The sequence below is a fragment of the Apium graveolens genome, chromosome 10 (genome assembly GCF_009905375.1).
Source record: "Apium graveolens cultivar Ventura chromosome 10, ASM990537v1, whole genome shotgun sequence".
Lineage (NCBI taxonomy): Eukaryota > Viridiplantae > Streptophyta > Magnoliopsida > Apiales > Apiaceae > Apium > Apium graveolens.
This window is the reverse complement of record NC_133656.1, coordinates 137,655,227-137,665,369: the sequence shown is the minus strand read 5'-3', so window position 1 is coordinate 137,665,369 and position 10,143 is coordinate 137,655,227.

Below are 10,143 nucleotides of genomic sequence, written 5' to 3'. Positions count from 1 at the left end.
AAAGAAGGATGGAGAAGGAGGAGAAAAGTAACAGAAAGTTCAAGAAACTCAAATTTCACAAACTCTATCAACTTAAACCCAAAAACCTAGCGAAACAAACATACAATTAATCCAAACACAAAAGCCTAAGTACCTATACAAGCCAATTGCTCATTCCCTACTAAAAAACCCTATCATAACTAGCCAAACCTCGCTCAAAAAAATATCTAAACCACCTTCATTCAAACCTCCAACTAGAACTCACTTCAAGACTGCAGGAAGAAAGACAAGAAAAATTCAAGCTGAAACTAGTGCTCTTTGGAATTGCTCCAATCATGATGACTACAAAGATGATACCTTCATTTTGCTGAATAGAGAAGTAATTGAGACATTTTCAACTGCAGAATTGGAGAGAGTGATTAGTCTGATGAATGCAAGGGATTCATGTACAAGAATGAGGAAGGCTATATTGACTGAGAGGTTGAGAGAAAGGAACATAAGGCATGCAAGGAAAAGGCTGAAAGGGAGAAAAGAGAAAGGAAATAGGCTAAGGAGATTGAGTTGTTTGAACAAAGATCAAATGAACTAAGGCTAAGGGGTTGAGCAGAGTATCTAAAGATGGACATTTCCTGAACATAAAGACAAATAAGTTTCCAAGGTACAAGATTCATTTGCTAAACAGTTACTCATTAGTTGAATGACTCAAACTGGTGGAAGCTCTAAGAGGGACTGAGATTATTGAAGAACTTGAAGTATTAGTCAAACTCAAGGACCTTATTTAAAAAGAACATGGTAATGAGAAATTTACTTAAGCTTTGTAACTTTGTAATGATGTACCTGCAAGTTGTATAAAAATGTACTTTATAAATTTGTCAGTCCAATTGTATTTGATTTTAGCTTGGGGTTAGTCTTGTTATCAGGAATGAATTTGTGACAAGCAATCTTCTCAAAATTTGGGGGAGATTGTTGTGCAAGACATGCATGTACATAAAAAAACTAAGTCATATTGAAAACCCTAAGGATAGGTTGTATGATAATATATATTTGTATATTGTAATTGTATTCCTTGAGTCTGTGAAAATATTTAGTAGATTAGACTAGATGATTTTTCTGTGAACAACCTTCAAGAAGATCAATTCCTGATCACGCCTCAGAGAGAAGTGTAACAGCTTGGATTTAAATAATACTGTTCTAAGAAAATAATTCTAAGTCAGATATCGACAAGTCATAGATCAATGGATATTTCTGTCGAGAAGTCCAAAATGACTTGTAGAGATATTGACAAGTCAACCTGCATGTAGAGATCTTAGATATCGACAAGTCAAAATGTATATGTATAGAACTGGAGATATCGACAAGTCATTTTTTATGTAGAGATCTAGAGTTATTGACAAGTCAAAGTCTTCATGTAGAGAACTCAATATATCGACAAGTCTAAAGCCCATGTAGAGAACTAGAGATGTCGACAAGTCTATCTACATGTAGAGAACCGGAGACCTCAAGAAGTCAAAGACACATGTAGAGAACTCAAGATATCGATTAGTCATTATACTTATCGATATGTGACATCTCTACATAACAAAAGAGATCTCGACAAGTTATCTCATATTCAGAATACATAAAAGTTTAAGATTCAAGATTATTAGTCAACAAACAATTTATTCACTGAATTGGAAAGACTACAAAAACAGCTTGAAGAATACAAGATCAAGGGCCAAGATTTATTGGACAAAGGATGGTCACAAACCTACAAGATTTTGTACAGATTTGCTAACACCAGAAAAGGAAATAGACAAAATAGTTTTAGAAACTGTGCTAATACATTTTAGTGCAATTTCGTAAACCCGCGTTGTTGGTCTACAAAGCATGCATATTTTAGAAGTGAGAAAAACATATCTAAAAAATCTTGTATTCTCTATCAAGATTAGTAGCGAACACAGATGTGTAGCAAAATAAATTTGATTAATATAATTAAGTGAGTTTTTGATATTTTGTTTTGTGTGTTTACTGTCAAAACATTTATCTCTACAAGTTCATATCTACTTTGTTTAATTTAAGATAAACATTTTCAAAAGAGAATTAAAATGAAACAAACACATTTACCCGGCTGTGTTATATTTCGGTTAATATCTAACACTTATAATCCTAGATACTTATATATCCGTATGTTAATATTGATAGCATATATTTACTGATATTATATATTTATCCATTAATGCATTTTGGAGATTTTCAACCAAGTGAATCAAAACATGTACAAGATACTTTATTATCTTATAATCCAAATATCTTTTATTATTACTTAATAGGTATAGATGAAAAATATCTGTATACATGATTTGTTCTTATTATTAGCTGTAAGATAACATATATCATGAAATATTGAGATTATGTTTTACGTTGTTTATGCACGTAAGGAAATTTCATGGTAAACTTTCAGTAGTGGCCTATAAATATAGCTCTCCTGCACATGTTTTTGGTCAGTTTTGTTTCCAAGGTTTATATGTTCTTCAAATAGTCGACCGATTTCAGTAATTAGGCACTATAGTGCACACCGGTATATTCATCCAAGAAAATTGATAATTTTTGGAAAGATAAATTCAATTATTTTGGATGACATATACCGGTGTACACTGTAATAAGTCTAAGTCTGCAAAAGTTTAGTGGAGATTGAGGTAAAATTCACTAATAGCTTCAATTTAGGTAAAATTTAAATAAATATGTTACAAGGTTTGAGTCCGGTGAATTTTTCTTTTCAAAACCCTTTCTTGTTGATTGTGGCGACATTAATATTTGTATTTTCACCATTTTGGCAGGGAACTAGAAAGGAGGAGTTTGCTCTAATTCTATATGATGGAACAAAGTTTTTAATGATGCCCTTCTGTCACGAGTGCTCATTCTTTGGGCTAAACTTATGTTGTACTAAGAAAGTTAGTGATATTGAACAAATATGAGTTGGATAATTATTATGTATTTAGATAATTATGCACAAATATTTTAAGGCTTAATTATATGTTCAGAGGTAAAAATGAGTTATTTTCGCTAGTAATTGGCTTACATAATCTATATCTATCTATATAATATACAATAGCAGAGAAGTGAATGGAAAATCCTCAAAGCTTCCAATTATTTTCTTGAATTATTATTATTATTATTTGATTTTTTTATTTATAAAAATGCCTTACATTATATAGCATCTTAATAGTCATTTATTACACCAGTTAATTATGTATTAAATTTACGTTATTTTTTATCTATATAAAAATTTAGTAAAGTTAATTTTTGTCATTATAATTAAAATTTCAATATTAGTTATTAATATAATAAAATTTATTTTTAGGTGATAAGATAACTTAAAATGATTTATGTTGTGTCATTTTTTATAATCTATTAAGATTAACGACACTTAATTTCGGATAAGTGTATGTTAGCGGAACTTAACTTTTCGAAAAAAAAATTATTGATGTTTGTGAATAAACCGAGATAAGTTATGAAAATTTTTAGATCTATCGGTTTACATTTAGAATCTATTACACTTAAAATAGGCATGATTTTAGTTTTATATAGAATAAATAATATATTACCAATTCTAAAAAATTAACCAACAAGACCATTTTCTCCCATTAAATTTAACCATCAAGACCTTGACCGATTAAATCAATGAAGAAATTATACACTTGTTGTTTAATTATATTATACTTGAATAAATTAAAATTTTAATAAAGTAAATTTTAAACGAATACTAAGCATGTATATTACGATATGGGTGCCGGCTTTTAAAATATCTTTAGCTATATTTAAAATTTATAATTTTAGATTGAAAGAGTCACGTTCATATATTAATTGCTATTCTTTTGCGATTGTTAAAATTTTATATATATAATAAGAGCATTCTTCCAACTAATTACTCATGTAAATTGTCTCAATTTTTTAAAAACTATTATTATAGTTATGAAATTATTTTTAAATAATAAAAAATATTTTTATTATTTTTGGTAATTTAAATATAAAAATCTACAAGATGTGCAAAACAAGGGCAAGTTAATTAAAATATAAAATAATAATATATTAATTTATATATATTGTTGGTAATCTCTTTTTATCTATAAAAATAATATAGATTATTATTTTAATTTTGATAAAAATGAAAAATCTAAAATATTTATTACATACTATATTTTTTATCTTAATATAATTAAATGATACATTTATGTTTTTAGCAAAAAAAAAAAAAATGATACATTTATGGCTCTAAACTCGCATTTGTATCGATCAATGTCGATTTTATTAGTTACAACTATTTTAAGCAAACTAAAATAAAAAATGAGTCACCTCTTTACTCGTACTTGAACTTAAATTGTAACATCTTAATATAATTAATATTTAATCTAAAGGATCGTTTGTGTCATGCGATTTCAACTCGATTAATGATAAATGAGAGACAAATATGATAAATATTTATTTAAATCTCATTTTTATTCATGGTTAAAATTCATGATCGTAAACACTTTTAAAATAGACATGTATCTGCAAAAAAAAAAGGTATTTGAACTAAACAATTTTGTTCACTTTTTATAAATATTATTTAATTAATATTTTATTTATATTACTTATTATAATGTTAATATAAAATAAAATATGACATCGATATTTTAAGCCAATTATCTCTTGACTATTTTTTCGTATAACAAAAATCTTTTCATTATACCATAACATAAAGATATCTAACAAAAAATTTTGTATTGCCACGTTAAACATGATTATGTTAATAATTATGTAATATATAGCAAACGATTTTTAATATACGATATCAACTATCAATTAAATTGATCTCACTCGACAATGTTATTAAATACATAATATCTAAGTAATTCACATGCGCGTAATGCGACTTTATATCGTAGTTGGACTAATTAATTAGCAATACGTGTTTTTAGTGCAACCAGATTTAAGTTAATTGCTTGCTTATATGATTTTAACTATTTGGATTAAAAAAATCTCAAAAAACTATTTGGATAGGAATACAAATTATAAAATATGGTGTTCTTTTTCTGATGGTTTTTGCGCACATGCTCAACACTAAAAATTATATAATTGACTAATTTTGATTGGTGAAAATTTTGTGTATGCATGGAGTCCAATATTATTAAAGGATAGAATCCAATCAAATGTAGTTAAATCTATGAAATTTAGTGTTTAATATGCACACAAAAACTGTTTCCTAATTAAAGTATTATTTAATTTTGTATGATTATGAGCATCTCATATTAGTAAGTCAAATTAACTATACAAGTTTACGATAAATATAAATATATGTTACAAACTTATTTATGTCGTATATATATAGTACCGTGGAATCAAAACTAACACAAAACAAACACTAAATCACAATAACATACATTATTCTTCGTATACTTTAATGGCGTGAACCAAAAATACAAAGTCATAAACTAAATTTTCATGTCGTTCATGTTGGGTATCAAATTGGATGGTCTAGTTTTTTATGTATTTTTTATTAATTCTCATAATTTTGTATTAATTTTGTAAAAAATAATATTTTTGAGATCTTTATAGATCAAGACATTTGATATTATGTATAAAAAGTACTAACTAACTGGTTGTGCATCACTATTTCTGGGACTTGACCCCCAATATTTAAATATATTCAAAATTTGACATGAGATATCACAAGATCCGTTAAAACTACAAAAATATACTAAATTAATTTTTTATTAATGTTTTCACTTTAAAAAAAGAATTAGATATATAATATTATTCAATCATTGTGTATTTGTAAAGAGATGATTTCAAAGTCCTACTTTTTCATTATATTTAGAAAAAATTAAACTACAACTATAAATTAAAATTTAGAATTTTCATTAATATGTTATTTGAAAATGGTAAGACGTTTAAAAAAATATAGTTTATCTATTACATTATTTAATTAAAAATAATGTAAATTGTGGTTAAAAATAATATATTATTAAATAATATACTTTTTCTAAATAATATACTTGTTCTAAATGTACTTTTTAAATAATATACTTTTCTAAATAATATACTTTTTCTAAATAATATACTTTTTCTAAATATACATTTTTCTAAATAATATACTTTAAATAATATATAGTATATTATTAAAAATAATATACTTTGTCTAAATGTGAATTTTGGTTAAAGGAAATTTAGTTTCTTGGAGACGTAGTCAACAGTGAAGGCATCAAAGTAGATTCTGCAATGATTGAAGCTATTATGAATTGGGAAAGACCAAAGACTCAAACAAAAGTGAGAAGCTTTTTGGGATTGGCTGGATATTATCGGCGATTTGTTTAAGATTTTTCTAGGATTGCAGTTCCACTGACTAAGTTGACAAGGAAGAACGAGAAATTTGTTTGGACAGATAAACGTGAAGAAAGCTTTTGGGAACCAAAGAAAAGATTAGTTTCTGCACCGGTGTTGGTTCTACATGGTGAGAAGGGCGAGTTTGTAATATATAGTGATGCTTCTTATAAAGGATTAGGTTGCGTGTTGATGAAGCACGGAAAGGTGATAGCGTATGCATCACGTCAATTGAAGCCGTATGAGCATAAATATCCTACGCATGATTTGAAATTAGCAGCGATTGTGTTTGCCCTTAAGATTTGGAGACACTATATGTACGGAGAAAAGTATGAAATTTATACGGACCATAAGAGCTTGGAGTACATCTTTATGCAGAAAGAGTTGAACATGAGACAAAGGAGATGGTTGGAATTAAGCAAGGACTACGACTGTACAATAAATTATCATCCCGGAAAGGCGAATGTTGTAGCGGATGCGTTAATCCACAAAGAAAGATTGAATGTGTTAACTTCGTTTACCGAATTGATCAAGGAATTCGAGAAGTTGGAAATAGAGATACAACTACCGAGATTAGCAAAGAAGTGTGTTAGATATATTTGATAATGTCATGGCTAATATGATTTATGTTTAGTTTTCAGATCTTACTTAACAGGACAAATCAGTACTTAACTGGGAATCAGTACTTATACTGGAAGTCAGGACTTAAGGATATCAGTACTTATATTATCAGGAGATAATCATCAGAAGATGGATATCAGAACTTAAGTGCTGAAGGACGTTCAGATAAGGACAGTAGCTGATTAAAGGAAAGAAGATCGAGATAAACATAAGATGAGATATGCATGAAGAAGGAATTCTATGAAGAATAGAATACTTGGAAGAAAAGATATCTGATTGATATATTTTAGGAAGCACAATTATATTCCATATCAATTAGCGATTATCTTGTAACTGTGTAGTATATAAACACAGACATAGGGTTTACACTATAAGTGTTATCATATTCGAGAAGATTATTCATTGTAACCCTAGCAGCTCTCGTGATATTTGTTCATCACTGAGAGGTAACAGTTCCATACTGTAACAGAGTTTATTGTTTCAATAAAGTTTGTTTTCTGTTACTTAAGATATTAAAGTTCGATTTGATTGTATTTTACACTGTATTCACCCCCTCTACAGTGTGTGTGACCTAACAAGTGGTATCGGAGCTAATCTGTTAACACACATACAGTTAAAGATCCAAACACAATCATGTGTGACACAGAAACTACAACTAAGCCTACCAAAACTGAAGAACCTCCAAAGACACAAATTCAAAGTCGGTATGAAACCATCAGAGTTCCCATACTGAGACCATCTGAATATGCCATATGGAAGGTGAGGATGGCCATATTTCTGAAAGCTACAGATCCAGAATATCTTGATAGAATCAAGGAAGGGCCTCACAAACCAACCAGGCTCGCTGTTGCAGTTGCAGGTGAAGCAGCAAAAACCGTACCAAAGGAAAAGAGTGATTATACTGCTGAAGATATAGCATCAATTGCTAAGGATGCTAAGGTACGACACTTACTGCATAGTGTCATTGATAATGTAATGTCAAATAGGGTAATTAACTGCAAGACTGCTAAGGAGATATGGGATGCTCTGGAAACAAGGTGTCGGGGAACCGACATAATTAAGAAGAACAGGAAGACAATACTCACTCAAGAGTATGAACACTTTGATTCAAAGGCTAATGAATCATTGACTGATTTATATGATAGATTTGTCAAACTCTTGAATGATCTGTCACTGGTTAATAAGGAGTATGATCTTGAAGATTCAAACCTTAAGTTCCTGTTAGCTCTTCCTGAATGTTGGGATTTGAAGGCAACAACAATAAGAGGCAACTACAGTCTTGATGAAACTACTCTTGATGAAATTTATGGAATGCTCAAGACTCATGAACTTGAGATGGAACAAAGAAGCAAGAGGAAAGGAGGAAAGTCAAGGACAGTTGCTCTTAAGGCTGAAGAAGAATCCCCCAAAGCAGCTTCCTCAAGGAAAGACAAGGGTAAAGCTCTTTTTACAAAGTCTGATACTGAGTCATCAAGTTCTGAAACTGATGATGACTCAGATTCTGAAAGCTTGCCTGAGACTGATGCTGATGAGGAGATGATGAAGCTGTGTGCTCTTATGGTGAAAGGAATCACAAAGATTGCATACAGAAAGTTCAGGAAGGGAAAAAAGTTTTCCAGAAAAGGCACAAGTTCTGATAAGAAGAATTTCAGAAGATCTGAAGGTAGAGGAGGAAAGTCTGATAGAGGAGATTATACCAATGTTAAATGCTATAACTGTGGTGAGAAAGGCCACATATCTCCTGATTGCAAAAAAGTGAAGGGTGACAAAGGCAAGGCTCTTGTCACAAAGCAGAAAAGCTGGACAGACACCTCAGACTCTTAAACTGAGGAGAACTATGCATTGATGGCAAATGCTGATAAAGAAAGTGCTGAGAGCAGTTCTGAAGCTGCTGAAACAAAGGTACCTCAGACTACTTATGCTTTTCATACTGATGATATTAATGTGTTGAGAAGATATCTTAAAACCATGTTTGTTAGTTATAGAGATCAAACTTTAACATGTGAAAGATTAACTTCTGAAAATCTTGCTTTTAAGAAAAGAAATGATTTTTTAGAAAAAGAGTTAGTTATGTTCCATCAAACTCAGAAGGATAGAGATGATGCTTTTTATGTTAGGGATGAAGTGCTAAAAATGAATGAATCTCTAAAAACTGAGTTAGAAAAGGAAAGAGAGATTATCAGGACTTGGACTAACTCTGGCAGAACAACTCAAAATTTGCTAAGTAGTGAAAATTGGAAAGAAGGCTTAGGTTATGGAGAGGATAAGAATGATAAAGGAACTGTAGAAATTAAGCCTGTTGTTAAGCAAAAGCCAAAGTTAAAACCTGTTAAGTTTGTAACTGTTAAGTCTGATAATGAGAAATCAGAAGTTAAAGAGGAATTAACTTCTGACAAACTAAAACAGGAAAAGACAGCTCAAGTAAACATAGGCTTGATGACTAAGAAGCAGCTTAAGCATAAGCTGAAAGATGTTAAGAATGTAAATAAGGTAAAATCTCCTAGGAAAAATAGGAATGGAAAGGAAGGTGTGAATAAAAGCAATGATTATAAACCTGTTCCTAATGCTCCTAGGAAAATATGTCATAACTGTGGAAGTTCTAACCATCTGGCTTCTTTTTGCAGGAAGAATAAGAACATTAACTCCTTACCTTCAAAATCAGGAGTTAAGAGTCAGTCTGTTAGATATAAACCACAAAATCCTTGTTTTCATTGTGGTAGTTTATGGCATTCCATTTATACTTGTAAGGAATATCATAGTTTGTACTATGATTATTATCAATTAAAACCTTCTTTGAAGAAAGTTTCCATTGTTCCTTCTAATGTAAATTATGATTCAAAGTCTGATAGTGTAAGTTCTGATAAGAAAAATGTTAACATAAACTCTGATGCTAAATCCGCTGCAAATGTTAACAAAATTGATAAGACCAAAGGATCCAAGCAAGTCTGGGTCCTTAAAACTAATCATTAGTGGTCATTGTGATTGCAGGGCAACAGGAAAAATATTCTAGTTCTGGACAGTGGATGTTCAGGACATATGACTGGAAATAAGGCCCTGCTATCAGACTTTATGGAGAAAGCTGGCCCAAGTGTTTCTTATGGAGATGGCAACATTGGAAAAACATTGGGATATGGCAATATCAATCTTGGGAATGTCATCATTAAAGAAGTAGCTCTAGTCTCAGGACTTAAACACAATCTGCTG